Genomic DNA, 17,653 nt, shown 5'->3' on the forward strand with positions numbered 1-17,653 from the left:
AGGGGCTGCTGTGGGTCTATATCATGGGTGTCCAACCTTTTGGCTTGCCTGGGCCACATTGAGTGAGGAGGAATTGTCTTGGTCTGCATATAAAATATATAATGTTAAAAGTTTATGATCTTGTGGGGCCGCATTACTAGCTGTCTAGGACTGCATGCGGGCCGCGGGTTGGACACGCCTGGTCTATAGCTACCAGATTCTGGTCCCTGCACCAGCTCTGCTGTGCTTTGTGTAACAAGGCAGGTCTCAGCATGTGCAAGGAGAGGGTGTTTGGGTAGGACCCTTTCAGGGAGTTCCTGGCCAGAGCTCCCAGAAGGGCTTGCCAGCCATGCGACCCTGTCTGCAGCATTTCCCGAAGCATTCTTTCAAAAGAGTGGCTGGGGCTTTGTGGGTGCTCTCTATCAAAAGAGTGCATCACTTTGCAATCTGCTTTGTGTATGTGGCTGTGATCTTTCAAAAGAGATCTGAAATAACTTCTTTTGAAGGATTGCTGTAGTATAACCCTAGCCGAACTGAGGGATTTCAGGCAGACTTAAGAGTAAGCAACTCCTTTGCCTTTTCACCTTTTCTACGTCAAATTGATATTGAAGAGAAGGTAGCTCTTCGAAGAACAAAAGGTTTGATGGAACCAAGAATACAAGACCAAAGAATGATTCCAATATGATCCATAGCCAGTGTCTCCTCAAGGAGCGCAGAAAGTTTTTTTTTTTCCTTCCTTTGGTAGACAGTCTGTCTATCCGAAAGGTGATGACAAAATTCCAGTCTATAGTATCAAATTCTACAGAGCCGCTCATTCTACACAATTTTTTCCAATTCTTAAGTAATTTCCTACTTACTAGCAATTAGACATAGAATGTCTACCTAAAGTGGAGCAGTGAAGTCTGTTTTATATTCTTAGTCTCCAACTGCTGAGCTGGAAATTCTGAATCCAAAACATTGGAATGAACCTGGCAAGAGGCTAAAATTCACAGTGGACACTGGGACATCCATGTTAGCAGTAATTTCCAAGATGATCTTATCTATAGGTGTCAGGGAAGCCTCTATGAAGCTGTGTCCCTGGAAATTCCTGTGATTTCTCCTAGGTCCAGGTCTATTTCAGTATCAAGCACTGCCTTTTGATTTGATTTCTTCCTCTGGACTACCACCAAAAGTGGTGGTAGTTCTGTGGAGGTTTTGTGATGTGAACAAAAGTCCGATGGAAACTGAAACACACCTTTCACTATAGATCAAACTCAGATTTGAACCCTGTTATGCAAAGGTGAAAGCCTGGTGTAATAACCTTTCTTACTTCCCCCTCTTTAACTGGGTTCTTTAAAAGCCACTTCATAAAATCATGTTTTAAAGGGACAAGTCTCAAGCCTGGGTGTTTTTGATTCAAACTCAAAGTCCTAGACTGCTGGACACAGAATTTAAAATTCCTCTGACAGGTAGAAGTGATGCCTGTTTCAGAGGAAATTTAAATTACTCTACTTTAAAACAGGTTAATTTCCAGTCTTAAAACTGAATGAAATGAAATAATTAAACACCACAGTAATAGAGTATGGTGTGTGTTTGAGTTTTAAATATAAAAGGATTGTTTGTTTAACATAAAAGGAATTATGCTAAATTTGTATTTATAGTTGAAGATTAAATTAACTAATCCTCCAGCATCTTATATTGTTAATTGTTAGGAAATAAGATAATTCATCTGCATACTAACAATTTGAAATGAATGTGAAATCTGTAGCTCAGTATGGCAAAGGCAACACAAGAGAGACCACCAGTTCTGACAATCATTCATTCACATTTGCCACTGTTTTGCTCTATTGTAGCAAAATGTGAGAAGCTGCTCTCAAGTCTACACATACAAAGCTCTTTATTAGTCTTTACTGAGGCATGATCCAGGCATCGATGCTGAAGCTGCTAGCCTGAAAGAAGTGCCACTTGATGGCATCTGGCAGCCTGGCTTTGCAGTGGATAGATTTATGAGCTGTGAAAAATGGTCAAATTAACATCCTAGGCATTCTTGATGGGATTAGAGTTTCTGGGACATGCTGCCATTTGCATATTGCCCTGACTTACCACATTAGTATTGTGTCTTGGTGGATCATTTTAATACATGATTTGTGTATGCAGTGCCCCTCCTGTTCATACATCATACTGTTTTCTGTTACTTCTTGCATTCTTAGAGATTCCAAGCAGAAGTAGTGATTTTTAGCCTGCCATTTTCTAATTAAAATATTAACATAAATAGAGAGCACTAGCTATAGTTAGTAAACGGTATAATCATGTAGGGGTGGGTGCCTTCAATAGCTGCATGCTTCTAACAGGCTTAATGTAAAACTGCATACAGCTGCTGGCGGTTTGAAATAACTCCTCCCACCCCACCCAAGAGTGGAAGGGTGGCGCAGGTTAAATGGAAAGTGTCTCTACATTACATAAACATTATATTTCAAGTAATTACCAAAGATTTCAAAAAGTATAGTTTCACCACTAAAATAAGTCTATGAAAAATCCCCCTGCCCTCCAAAAGTACAGACGTTCATAGATTCTACGGTCACATTACTTCCTCAAAATAACTCCTCAAGCATGTTTTCAGAAACACATCCAATCCTCATTTTAAAATGATCAGTTAGGGAAAGCCTACAACATTTGGAAAATTATTCCAGTGATTAATAAGTCTGTTAAAAATGTACATGTCATTTCCAGTCTGAATTCATCTAGCTTCAACTTCCAGTTATTGGATCATGTTATATCTTTTTCTATTAGATTCATGTTCCTATTATTAAATATTGTGCTCTCCATGTAGCTGCTTATTGGCTGTAATCAAGTAACCCCTTAACCTTCTCATTGTTAAACTAAATATATTGAACTTTCATAGCTGATCACTAGACAGCATTTTTTCAATGCCTTTATTCATTCTCATAGCTCTTCTCTGAACCCTCTCCAGTTTATCAACATGCTTTTTGAATTGTCATCACCAGAAACCAGAACTGGTTTCATGATATTGCAGCAGCAGATGCACTAGTGCTAAATACAGAAGTGGCATAACCTCTCTACTCCTACTTAGGATTCCAAGATGAAATCCTGATATCCCCTGTCTCGTCTCCCCTCCCCCCCCCCCCCCCCCCGCGGAAGAAGGGTACTTTCAAAAGTGGGGTTTCCTTTTGAAGGAACCCTGTCCACACAGATGCTTTGGCTTCTGGAAATGGCTCTTCCCAGGATGGAGTCCACCATACATTTAGTCATATATTAAAAGTATATTGTTTTGTGTCCAGTTTGCTAAATGATCCAGATTGCTCTGTACCAATGACCTGCTTTTTTTCATTATTTACCTCTCTCCCAGTTTTTCTGTAATCTGAAATCTTTAATGATCTTGTTTTTCCGGGTCATTTATACAGCTGTTAAAGCATGGGTGCGGGCCAACCCCCAGCCCCTGAAGGATCTCATAGGAAACAGAGTCATTCAATGACAATTTCCTATTTATAGTTACATTTTCAGATCTATTGGACAGTTTTCAACCTATTTAACGTGTGCCTTGTTAATTTTAGATTCTAGTTTTAAAAATGCTCAATGCATGAAAAATGCAAAAGTAGCCATCTGGTTCTGTTAAAAACAATATAGACTGTAAGCACGTTGGTTGGATAACATCTCAGAATTCAGTCTGTCCATTGTTATGTTATGCTATGGCATTGGCTTTCTGCTCGATATATCCTACTTGTCCCTCTTGACCCAAATAGAATCCCAGAAACCAGAGTGCTCTACCCTCTCAGCTTAATTTCACAGTACTAATTAAATAAAAGAGTGGGGTGGAGTAAGACTCTCTTTAGACTCAACTGTGGATGGGGTGAGAAGAGGAAGACTGTCTAACTCAATACTAAGTGTTTGTGATTTGCAGCTTGTGTGGATGTACGTGTACTAGCTTTAATCCAGCTAGCTCAGAGTACTGGAGCCAGAAAAGCTGTGGCACCAAGGGCTCTACAAGGCCGTATGAAACCCTGGGTGGTTATGTGGCTAGCACATGTTGCCCTGGCTTCACTGCTCTGACACTACCTTCTACCTAGATTAAAGCTAGCTTGTGTATGTCTGCATGAGCTATGCTTAAAGTGTGGCCATATCTTGTGATCTGTGTTCCCTGTAAATCTCCCTCAGGAGAGATTCACAGGTGGTCCAGCTGATTAGCAGAGCACCCACAGAGAGACATTTGTTTTTCCTACTGGTGGTAGACATTCAAACATGCCTTTGTGTGTGTAAAAAAAATTTGTTCTGTACAGGGCTGGAAAAAATTAAAGGAAATATTGCCTCTGACATACTTCAACTCTTATAGTCTAATGATTTTGCAATGCCTGCATATGGAACAGAACAGTCCAATGATAGTCATCACTCTACCACTGAACACTAGAATTGGAAGGGACCTCAGGAGGTCATCAAGTCTAGTCCCCAGCCCTCTCAGCAGCACCAAGCACCACCTACAGTCTGTAGACCATCCCTCATAGGTGTCTATTTAACCTGCTCTTAAATATTTCCATGACTAAGTGCATCTGGTGAAGTGGGTCTTTGCCCACAAAAGCATATGCTCCAAAAAATCTGTTAGTCTATCAGGTGCCACAGGACTTCTCATTGTTTTGCGGATACAGACAAACACAGCTACCCTTCTGATACTTAAATATCTCAAGTGATGGAGATTCCACAGTCTCCCTAGGTAAGTTATTCCAGTGTTTAGGAAAAACTTCCCAACTTTCAGGATGTTTAATGTCCATCCTAAACCTCCCTTGCAGTTTAAGCCCATTGCTTTTTGTCCTATCCCCAGAAGCCAAGAAGAACATTTTTTCTCCCTCTTGCTTGTAACACTATTTTAAATACTTGTAATCCACTATCATGTGCCCTCAGTCTTCTCTCTTCTAAACTAAAGAAGGCCAATTGTTTCAGTCTTCCCTCATAGCTCATGTTGTGTAGACTTTTAATCATACTTGTTGCTCTTCTCTGGACCTTCTCCAGTTTCTTGAAATGCGGTGCCCAGAACTGGAGACACTACTCCAACTAAGGTCTAATCAGTGCAGAGTAGAGCCAAAGGATGACTTCTCATGTCTTGCTCATCACACTCCTCTAATGCAAGAGCATGCTTGGAGATGGTGGAAATTGAACCTAGGGCCTCAGACATGCAAAGTGTATCTTCTGCCACTGAGCTACAGCCCCTTGTAATAGTGATGTTCCAGCATGAATAAAAAGGAAAGTGTTAAAAACCTGATGGAGCTATATACTTTTTTTTTCTTTTTTCTTTGAAGTTAAGTACCTTAGAACTGTAAAACATCGTTTAGATGTTTTCGTTCAGTCAGTAAGGGGCGGGTTTGCCAATTTTTGTAGACTCACCTCAACTAGAATGGAACTTAAGTGGAACCTTCCCTCTTTTCTCTCCAATTCCAATATAAGGGCAAAGGAGACCTCATCAGAGGTCCTATGTCTGTGGCTGCAGCAACAACGTTCTCTCACTGTTCCCCAGCGAAGGCTTGATAGCTTAACTTGGAGAAACTTTGCTATTGGTAAGGGAGTCTGAATAAGTTGATGAGGCCTGGTTACTTCTCAAAGGCAGTTTGCTACAATCGAGAGTTAAAAAATATGTAAATTGTATCCAGCCTTTGAGGTAGAAGCAGTTTCCAAAAGAATTCAAAATCCAAGTTCCTTATAAAATGAGTTAATCTTTGCAGGACTAGTCTCCCCAAAGGCCAACCTGTGCATAGCCTCACTGTAACTAAGAGCCTCCATTCCAAATAAGTAGGTGATCCTGGTACCGCAAAGTGAATGTTGATCCCAGAACTCTTATTCTGACACATCCAACTTCTCATAAATCACTTGGGCTAAACCTACACTATAGTTGCTATTTTGGGATACAAATTTATCCCAAAACAGCAACTCTGCAGCTAAACACCACACTCAAAATAGCAGCACTATTTCGAGCACAGTATTCTGGTACTCTGGAATTGCGTCAGTTATTTCAGGTTACAGCTACAGTGTAGCCGTAGCCTTAGTAAATAATTACAAGCTGATGGGGAGAGAGAGGTGCATCTTGATATGTGTGTGGCTGCACTTGGGAAAGGGGTTGCCTAGATTTCAAGCTTCAAATTTATGGAGTTATTTGGAAAAAAGCAAGGGTGAATATTGGTAAGAGTGTGTGTTAGTCCACTAGAAATAGCAATCTGTACACAAATTACTATTTGTGTCTGCTTTTAAAATAATTGTTAGTGCTTGGGGCTTTGCATTATGCTGAGAAGAGTTAGGATTTTTATTTTACTAAGATTCCTGATTTGAAAAATTAATGTCTGGGTTTGGGCCACAATTTCAGAAATAAGGTGATGTGTGGTGAGGGACATTGTAGCAAAGTCTGACATGGAAGAGATTCTGAATATCTTCAGAGCTGTTAGGATTTTTAATAATTGGCTTGTTAGGGAGAGGCGCTAGTCTCAGAAGTGATGGGTTTGTACAGATGTAACTGACTAGCCATAAAGTAAACAAGTCTGTTGATGCACAAGAAAGAATAGAAGTCCTCTCTCTCCCTCTTAGCTCTATTGGCTGTCCAAGACAAGGATCAAAAGAGGCATAGATAGACTTTATTTCACTTGAACAGGACTGGAGAGGACAATCTGTAATACGAGGCTTTGAAGAAAAGGATAAAAGATTTAAAAAAAAAAACAAAAAAAACCAGAAATCCCAGAGGAGACCCCCTGAAAAAAGTGTTTGATTTCTTGTATGTATCTTCTGAGGGATGGGCACCAGCTATATGCTGTTCAGCTGCCTGCCCTTCCACCAGAGCTGGCTGCATTTCAGTGCAGCTCTGTGTGCTTATGACTCAATGCTTATGTTTTTACTGAAGCAGTGCATTCAAGTTGTCAGTCCCAAGCTTTAGAGTATCATGAATCAAGGGCCCTCATTCCCGTCATGAAATTAGCTTGATCACCAGGTGATTTTTTAAAAAATACCAATTTGATTTTTGGTTGCCTTTGGATTTTTAGCCCTCAGAGTTCACATTTTCAAACTTTGCTCCACATCTATAAAAGTCAGAAACTTATCTTAAATGAAAATTGAGAGGCTCTCAATCTTTGACTCCCATAGCTAAAACTTGTAAGAAAATATTATGAGGCATGAGAACACTGATTCCACTCAAGTAAAATTTTGAGTGAGGACTTCAGATCTTGACCCGTAGTTTGGGATCATTATGGATGAAGGCCACATGCAATAAATGTAAATTGCCAGTTCTGGAACCCTTGTATAACATGTTACCTGAGCCAGCCAAAACACACAGCTGTCGCTATTACTAATTCCCTATTGTGGCATTATGTGATATTCTCATCACAAACGTAGTGACACATTGTAGTTGAGAGCTTGAACTTGCAAACAAATTCCAAATCAATATTTAAGAGGTGGAGGAAGAGGACCACGCTGACTGCTTTTATGTAGTGGACATGTTTTATAGCCATAACTTCCATCTCTTAGCATTTTAGCTATTATGCCAATATCTACTTCAACAAACTGGAATATTCTATGTCCCTGAGTCTCCCCTGCGTTGGAGCTGCCTTGCATAGAACCAATGACTCAGTCACACTTTAGAGATGCCCTGTTGGTGTAGAGATGATGTAACTGCTCTTACAAAGACACACGGGTTCCCTAAGCTCAGCTCAGGACTCACATAATGGCATGAGCATCACTGTATCCTGGTGAATTTGGAACTGTTTTTGTGCTAAATCAGTGGTCCCCAAACTTTTTGCTGTCCATGCCCCTCACTCAAGGTGGAGTGAACAGTGGGGACACAGGAGTAATGGGACCACAGCTTGGTGTGGGCATGGGGCTGGTAGGCAAGGCCAGTAGCTGGGACTGAGACTAGGAGTGGAGCTGTGAGGTGTACCCTCCCTGCCCCTCATGGGAGCTGGTCTGGGTCCCAGTCATGTCACCTCCCCACTGGGATACACCCCACAGTTTGGGGACCTGTGCCCTAAAATTATGTATTTGCTGCAGTTAAACACCTGCAACTGGTCTGTGTCACCTGACTTAAGCTTATAGGCTGGAGCTGTAAAATTGCAGGGTAGATGTTCTACTTCAGGCTGTAGCCTGCGTTTTGGTGCTCTCGCCCATTGTGGCATCCCAGAGCTCAGGCTCCATCTCAAGCCCAAGCACCTACCTTGACAACTTACAGACTTGCAACCCCAAATCAGCCACAGGTTTTAACTGCGCTTAAAGTCTTGGCAGCCAGTCTGGGAGTGCTCACACACGCAGTATGTCTGCGCAACAAGGTTGTTCTGGTGTAGCTTATTCTTGGAGTTATTTCCAAAATAATGCATCTACACTACACTACACTAAGCGAAACTTTTTCCGAAATAGTGTTCCTACACGCAGTAGAGCCTGTTTTGGATTAGAGCCCCACAGCAGAATTGTTGCAGAATAAACTATTGTGGAATATCTTATTTCAAAATAGCCCCTATTCCCTGTCTAAACATCCCCTAATCCAAAATATCTATTTTGGAATAGGTACTATTCCTCGTACGATGAGGTTTACCAAATTCAAAATGAGCTGTCCACTATTTCAAAATTATTTCTAAATAGCAATTGTGTTGTGTAAACAATTGCATAGTTATTTTAAAATAACAGATATTATTTTGAAATAACTATGTTGTGTAGTCATACCCTCACAGGCCAATGTAGCACATAGCAAACCTGGGCCTTAGAGTTTGTATTTGCAAGACCTTTCTGAGTTGCATTGTTCGCTCCAAAGACGGATGCAAGGATTGGGGCTTTCAGTTTGTATTGATAGGATCCAAATAAAGATTTTGAAGCACAAAGAGGGTTGTTTGCTGATATTTAATATTACTATGTGATTCTTAAATGAAGACTTAGCAAATATAAATGTATGACCCCGCCCAAAAAAACAAACAAACAGAATAAAGCTCTTAAGATTTCCTTCTAGTTACAGTGAACTTTCAGAGGTTTACAATGTTCCTAAAAGCTTCTAAAATACAGTTAATATGTACATTTATCCTTGTGATGGTCCAAAGGAGTGTCCTCATTGGTCCCTCTATGGGTGGCATGACATTGTGCCCTATATTCAATAGGTTCTTCAGATTGCCTGTCTGCTGAGAGCTGCTGGAGAATAGAACCGAAAAGTGGTGAGGGGGGGAAGTTCACACTATGTGGTCTCAAATCCAATGAAAATGCAGATTGCTTCAGCTAGAGATAAAAGAACTTACAAAAAAAAAAAAAGTGCTTGTAGTCTTGGAGCTACTATTAAAAAGGGAGATGAATCACAAGAGACCATTTCATGCCAAGGTACATTAGAGAGTAGAATCTCAAAGAGCTATTGCCCCTCAGTAAGAGTTGTGTGGAAGTCCTTTGCAGTCAGGACAGAAGCATGCATGTAAATTTAATATTGTTTGTCCTTAGGCAGAGACAAAAATTACTTTTAAATCCTTAACATCTCATCTCTACTAATATGAAATGATATCCCACTGTGATGCCTTCTTCTCAATTATTTCCTATCATAGGATAGTAATGATAAATGTATAACTTTGAAATTTGAAATTTTGCATTTTAAAAGAAAAAAATAAAACATGCACACCGGTGGCAGACTATTTCTTTTAGATCTTGTCATCTTCATTGCAAATAGTTGTGCTGCTCAAGGTGAATCTTTTTGGAAATGTATTATAGTTGTATAATTTAAAAAAAAAAATTTAAAAAAAGTCTTGCATTGGAGCTCCCTTTCTAAAGCTTCTCTAGATTAGGTGAGACTTGATTTTGGTTTTAATGTATTTAATATAATTGGACTTTCAAAGTCCATAACTGCAAAATTCTGTAATCTCTTTAAATCAGACACTTTGGCCCAATTGTTACTCATGTAAATAAGTCCTTTAAGATCACTGTGACTACTCTTAGGAATATTTATCTATGATTTGCAGAATGAAGCCTTTTAAGAATTTTCTAGTAAACTAACAGCTGTGTTTGTTTATATAGATCCATATTAAAGTCATGTAATTCTATGTTCATAAAATTTTCTTAAATGTCTTCTGATTTGTGAAATCTTACATAGAAAATATAGTCAAGATAGAAATCTGAAATTAAGTATGGGTTTAATCCTGAAGAGTGCTATTTTAAAAGGTTCTTTTTCATCTGAGATTTAATTATAGTACATATCTTTATGATCTAACAAAATTCTAATAAAGTAACATTTAAATAGTCATTATGACTTTTATGTAATAAAATATGTACATTATGTACATAAAAGGTACGTTTTATTAATTCGATAACATTACAGTGTAATGTATGTTTTTGACTACAGCCAATTGAAATATACTTTGGCTAAAGTGAAGCCAATACTGTCTTTCAAACTGCAAGATAGAGCAAACCAGCATCAGACAAAGTCCCCTTCATATGGTACACATTAAAACAATCATAGCCATATATACAATTTCAGATTATAAGGGTTAATAACAAACATTTCTAGACTACAGGATATAACTTTATCCTTGTTATAAAACTGAAGGTATTTTTGTTGAATTTGTGCATTTTCTAGGGATGAGAATTTTCAGTGTTTCTCTTTGTAATCATTCAAGGCTGTGTCTGAGTCAAGTGGAATGTAGTGTGACTGTGAGGCACGTGGTGCTCTGGGAGAAGGAGGAGGGACCTATTCTCTGGGATGGCTGCGTTTTGTTGAGTAAAATCACACCATAATGATCAGGCCATTTCCTCTATTCAGAAAGCTGGAATGTGGGCTGAGTTAAGGATGGTGCAGCCTCCCCTCTCACGCCCTTTTCCCCCTTTCAAGGGACATGCGTCATTAACCTTCTGAATGCTTGAAATAAATAGAACAAAATATTTTCTTTGCACTGAGGGGAACAGACACTGTACAAATCTAAGAAAGCAAAGCACATTCCTAACCTCGTTAAGCCCTAAGCGCCTGAATTATTTCTAAAGCTGTATAATATTTTATACATGATTATACTTGATTGATCCCTTCCCTTAATGAAACACTGTGGGAACTGGTAAAATTAATCCAAAAGCTGTAATATCTTTTGTTTAAAAGCTTCCCAAATATAATTGTTTATGGATTGAACATAAAGTCTTTCAAACCAAATTGTTAGTGGAGGTACTTGTTTAAGGTGATAGTGAAGAATTGTGAAGTCTGGTGCTTAAATGCCTGTTGTATTGTATTGTGTGGGGTTTTTTTTAATTGTGAGCTTCAGTAAAATGCTGGCAGTGGAAAATAGGACAATACTGTACCTGGGTGATTTAATGAGAAGTCACTAAAGAATTGAGATTCAGTTTTCTGACTTGATTTCATTTAAATTGTTGCTGTCCTGTGCCTGTCTTTTTCTGTTCTGTTTGTTAAGGGTTTGATTGTCATTTTGTTTCATAATGAAGATATCTTTAAAAAAAGCTAAAATTTTTGAGGCTAACGACTCAAACAGTTGGATCTGAAACTCCTGCAAATAACATTAATTACAACTAATCAGATGTGGAATAATTTACATGTATGGTACTGTGTTGGGATGTAATCAGTAAGGATCTATCTGAGTAGAGATGCTTTGACAAGAGCCTGACTTCTCACTTGTCCCAACCAGTAAGTGTATGAATGGGTTTGTGAAGATAACGATGAGACTGAAATTCATAACAAGCTCTCATTTTTGCCAGTGCGTCTCCACGCTGCCGGAAAATAATTAAAACCACAGCTTATCTGTTTTCAAAATCCGGACAACTAACCACTTTTCTCCCCAGCTTATCTTAGTCTCTCTGTATCCCTCATCCAGTCACATTTCCCGAGGTGTAGAATGATGTACAGGTTGGAGATGCATGGCGAAAATACCCTAACCGCCATTTGAGCCATATAACTGTCACATGTTCCCCCTAGGTAAGTAGTGATAACATGCTTGTGCACTGAGCTGTGTTAGATCTGGGGAGGAAATTATTACAGATTTCATTAGGATAAGGAGTCATATTGCAAGAGAAAAAATTCATTCAAACCAAACATAGATCATGTTAATGAGAAATGCGAATCTGACCTCTCCTTTCTCAGACCAGTTTCTCTCACATACACGTCTACGAAAAATTAAAAAGAACACCTCTGTTGCAATTTAAGCCCCCAATTCAATGAAGTAGTTAAATACGTACTTAATTTTAACTCAAGCCAATAGGATTTAAACACATGCACAAGCATTTTGCTGAACTGGGGGGGGGGGGCTGCTAATATTTTAAGTTTATACATAAGGTTTTTCACAGTGGGGGACCTGAAACCTAAAGCTTGAGGTGAGAAACTGAACACATCTTCAGATGTTAAGTATAGGTCAACCCTCAGCACAAACAGATTTCAGTTTCAAAATTAGAGAGACTGTGAACAGTTGAAATGTTTCAGTGAGAGTTGCAGAAAAAGGTCCTGGAAAGAGCTCGTTTCTATATACACATCAATATTTTCTATTTTACACAAAAGTCATGAATAATTCACACATAGCATAGGACTCGTAATGTATTGAAGCAATCTATGCATAACAATGGGCACATATATAAGACTCGTTGATTGAAATTGCTGCAATTTCATATGGAGGAGATTTGGCTGGACTATCACTTTTTGCTCTTTCATTAGAATGCAGAACTCTAGTATTCTGTTAGTTGCAACTGACAATTAAGGATTCAGTGGCATTGTTTTCATATGAATTTTTCACTCACACTCTTCAAAGTAAGCTGGAGCGGGTGTTCTGGCTTAATGCTGACCCTTGTAAGCAGTGCACTTCCAAGGAGACTAGGGATTGCTCACTAGACTTCACTGCAGTAGTTCTTTGCAATAAGAATGGATCCACAATTTTTTAATGCCAGTGAATATGAACAATGTGGTAGATTAATTCAGAGGTTGGTCCCTTCTGGCAACCTTAACCAAGCTCGCAGGCGGACAGTGACAGAGTGAAGAAGACACACAGCATCATTGCAATTACAGTAAACAGTTTCTGAGACACTTAATAGGAACTACATTTCGCATTGTTCAAGAAATAAATATTGGCGTCTTGCCTGGGCATTCCGCCCCACCACTTCCCTCACCCTTTTTTCTGATGCCAGGCAATGTAAATGCCTATGTGGGATCTAGAAAAGAATATTTCCCATTGTGATGGTTGTGCACAAAAACAAAAGAACCTACTGATCAAAGATTTGGTGTCTGCAGCGCAAACTTTGTCATGTGACCAGCCACCTCTGTTTCCAGCTGTCAAAACTACAAGCTGGTCTTGAACTGCTTCACCATTTGTGTGGAGCACTAGTTGCCTAGCAACACCTTCTGGCAGTCATTTACATTGATTTACATTTCATGGCCACTGAAGTTTCTTGCAGAAACTTTCTCTAGCTTAACCATTTCAGGATTTTTATTTTCCTGTTAGCTTCTGCAGAATGTGTTTTCTAGCAATATAATCTTGCACTACACAGAAGTTATAATTTCTTAAAGTATCATCACAGTCCTTGCCTATTAAAGCATCAAAACGTCACATACCCTTTCAATGCTTTGTTTCAATCCAGATACATAGCTTGAAATGTATTGGAATGAAGTGAGTCTAGTTAAGCAAAGGCAATGTTAGATACAAATCTTTTGGGGCAAGTTGCTCAGACTATGAAGGTGGAAGATATAATAGGGATGGGAGATGAGAAAAGTCCAATTAAACAAATTTTGCTGAGTTATTTTTAATGAAACAGTGGCCTTAGGCATGTGTCAGTTTCTTGTATACTTTACACTGCAATAAACTTTGCAGTCCCCAAGAACATCAAGTGTGCAGTGAATTACATAGTTAAATGTGCATGCAACAAGAATGTAACAAAATTCTATATTTGATAAAATGATGATAACTGTGGCTTCTTAAAATGTATAGCAGAAATAACCCACTCCATACCCAAACTTAAATAAATCTCATTTCTGTGATTCATTTTGGTAGGGTTAGAGGCACGGATTAAAAAAAAGCTAGGAGCATGGAAGTTCTTTTTGACAGATTGTTTACATTATTAATGTATTGCAAGAAGAAGGGGTATGAGATGAGTTGCTTTCCTATCATTTGTTTACCAGTTAAGCCATCAGTGGTGCTTCACTTTGTGCTGAGATAGATTTGGGTTTGTCCTCACCCCTATTTCCAAGGCATCCATCAATAGCCCACATTTCACATGGAACAATTGCTGGCAGAAAAGTTTACTGAAAAGAGCTGGAAACTTGTGGGGAAATGTCCCAATAGTTCAGGTGCCTGACATGGCACACCTTCAGATTCAGTCATATGTTAGTTTATCAATTTGTTCCAAAACCTCCCCTAATAACACCTCAGTCTGGGACAGGTCCTCAGATTTGTCATCTAAAAAGAAAGACTCAGGTGTGGGAATCTCCCCCACAACCTCAGCCATGACTGATGTAAAGAAGTTTCTGTGCAATGGCTTTATCATTCTCAAGTGCTCTTTTAGTGTCTTGATTGTCCAGTGGCCCCCCCCAGTTGTTTAGCAAGCTTCCTGCTTCTGATGTACTTTTAAAAAATTGCTATCACTTTTTGAGTTTTTTGGCTAGCTGTTTTCAAACTGTGTTTGGCCTTCCTAATTGTATTTTTATACTTAATTAGCAAGAGTTTATTCTCAATTCTATTTTCCTTACTCGAACTGAACTTCCACTTTTTAAACAATAATGTTTTGTCTCTCACTGCTTCTTTTACTTTGTTGTTTAGGTACACTGGTTTTCTGTTTGTTCTTTTTATACTTGAAGGAGTGGTTGCTCACCTTCAAGCCTGCCAAAGGGGGGCTCAGGGGGCAAAGAGAGCAGTTGCCCCAGGGCCCAGCATTTCAAAGGGGCCCAGAGCTCTGGCCACCACCAGACAAAGTATGCCGTGGCAGTGCTGTGCCACCAGTCCGTGTCCGTGCATGGCTTGGAGGGATCGTGGAGTGGGGAGAGGGCTCACTGTCCTTCTGCTCTTGGCCCCACCGTTTTTGGGAATGTGAAGTCAGGCCCCCATCCCACCCTGCCCAGAGCCCAGGGTGTCTGTCAGCCCCACGGCTCACCTTGTCAGGTAAGTGAGTAATCCACAACCTGAGAAGGAATTGGAGTGGTAGTGGTGATGGATCCACCCTTCTCTGTCTCCCCATGTACCAGAGCTTGAGGATGCATAGGGCACAGTTGCAGGCCCACGGTCACTGCTAATGAAAATCTTTTGATCTGGACTGCACAAGTTTACATATGCTGACATAGAACAGCTATCAGGGACACATCTCAAACAACACCAGTTGCTGTTCCAGGTAAGTAACTTCTCCTTTTCAGAAGCATTTGACACTTTCGTATTCTGTTCTATTTCTATTTCAAGTCTTTTTTTAATTCTGTGATAAAAGGAATGTTAAGGAAACTTGGTAAACCCTTTACTCCTATTCACAGTTGATAGTAATAATTAACAATATTATTGTTATTGTTAAGTATTAGGTATAGTATTGTTAGTAGAAGCTTATTGTTTAGTGTCTGTTAAAGACCTTTTATTACTGTTAACTTAGTGCAATTATATATACTTACATATTCATTATAAATCACTATTGATGTTAGGGATTAGCAACCCCTGGGCCGAACACTTATAAATAAGGGGTGTTAGGAAGCAGCAGCTCCGCCCCCGCTTTAGGTAAACGCAGGGGGTAGCAGGGCCCCCAAGCGTATCATACCTGAACACAGTATTATATCTTATTTTTGGGTCCCTGGGGAGTAGCATCCCCAGTGGACTTAATTGACAGCAGGGATTGTTGTCTGGTTTAACAACACCCGGTCTTCAATACCTTTGTGAATAAGACATGGGAATGGCAATCGGATTCATCTTTTGTGTAAGTAAATGTAAATAACTGGATTAACTGTGATCAAAAGGTTTCTTTGGTGAACACTTAAAATAAACTTCCACTTTGTTTTTGTAACAGTTTAATTACTCTCAGCCTCCATTTTCTCTGGGCCATACAGGGAACTGCAGGGACCTAACACCAGGGGATGCCCTCTAAGGAACTTTACTAGCTACTGCTGACACCAGTGTTTCTTTTAATCTGACCACTGTGCTAAATTGCCTTTGAGTCTTTCTAATTCAATTAGGCATTACTTTGTTTTCTATTTTTAAAGCAAATTGTTTTTCCTTAAAAGAGGGAAACCCATGAGGGGTGGTTACACCACAGACCTAGAGCCATTGTTAGAGCCTAGGTCTGATAGAGCTTGGCATTTATGGTCAACTCTTGCTGCTCACACAGCACCCTCGTCTCACGGTTGCTTGCCATATTCAGCGTCTTGGCAGCGGCTGTGACAATCCCATCTTGGAAACCCTTCTATTTCTGCTGTGTCTCTTTTGAGATTACATGCTCCATGCTGAATGCAGTATTCCAGATGAGAGCATAGTACTTATTTATATAATGACATTAATAATATTTTCAGTAATTTCTCTCCCATTCTTTATTACTGACAGCTGCTTCCTGCACAGAGGCGTTCATTAAGATATCCACAAAGACACTCCAGTCTCTTTCCCTAGGCTTTTTTTCAATACTGCATCATAAACTTGACCACAGACTCAGGCTTGAGTGCCTGTCATCCACGCACAAACCTTTCTGATCTGGTCAGCAAACCCTCAAGGCCTGAGTTGTAGGACTCACTTCCGGGAGGTGGCATCTGATCCTTTGTCTTGGTGAAATTAGGGTCCAAATCCTGGAATTTTGCAGTTTGGGCACAGCTTAAGCCTGAGTACCCAGACTGAGGTCTGGAGATGTTACCACTGTGATTGCAATTGTCTGGCCTTGTATTTCAGTCCATTCATCCCAACCTTCTCACTCAATTGGTTCAAATATAGTTCAAATGAAGCTGCTTGATGTTTATCTGTTCCTTCCATGCTGACTGCACACCTGGAAATATATCTACCAGTCTCCAAAGTAAGCTACAGCCTATAGTAGGCAGAAGCCCTACACCAACTATGCTGTCATCAGGACAGAGGAACACAGCTGAATTCTGGTAAATGATGTGAAGGGAGCAAGTCAGAAAAAGAACCAGAAATGACCATGTGTATAAATAAGTCTTGAAGAAGCTTGCAGCATTGGGCATGTTGTAGACTGCTTATCAGTTTAGAGATTGAGTCAAAGCAGAGTGTAGGGCTGTGATCCTAAAACTGCTTCATGCTGTGTGGATCCCTCTATGGAGCCATGAGGACGTCAGTGAGGCACACATGAATTTGCCCACATCAGTGTGATTGGAGGACTACGACCTAAATGACTAATTTTACAGATCTCTAAAATATGGCCAATAAAATAAACTGCTTAAATAATTCCAATTGTAAAGACTAACTAATGCATTATCAATGTCAGAAAAACACTTCCCTCTCCATTAAATGTTCCTTTCTGCAAACAAACAACAAAACTCCCATTAATTTAAGAACTCAAGTGAATTCATTTTTAAGACACTTCTTTCTCACCTATTAGAAACAACAGAGTCCTACCCTACTGCTGTTTGAAGTCAATCAGAAGTGTGCCCCTGACTTCATCAAAACAAGATTGGGCCCATATATACCCTCCCTCCCCTCAAAACAGGACCCCACTCACCTTTATTCCTACTGACATCACAAGGAGTTTTAGACAACCAAGGAGCAAATCTTATACAGGCTTTTTGTTTAATTTTTTAATAATATACAATTTTTTA

This window comes from Carettochelys insculpta, chromosome 7, assembly GCF_033958435.1.
Source record: "Carettochelys insculpta isolate YL-2023 chromosome 7, ASM3395843v1, whole genome shotgun sequence".
Classification (NCBI taxonomy): domain Eukaryota; kingdom Metazoa; phylum Chordata; order Testudines; family Carettochelyidae; genus Carettochelys; species Carettochelys insculpta.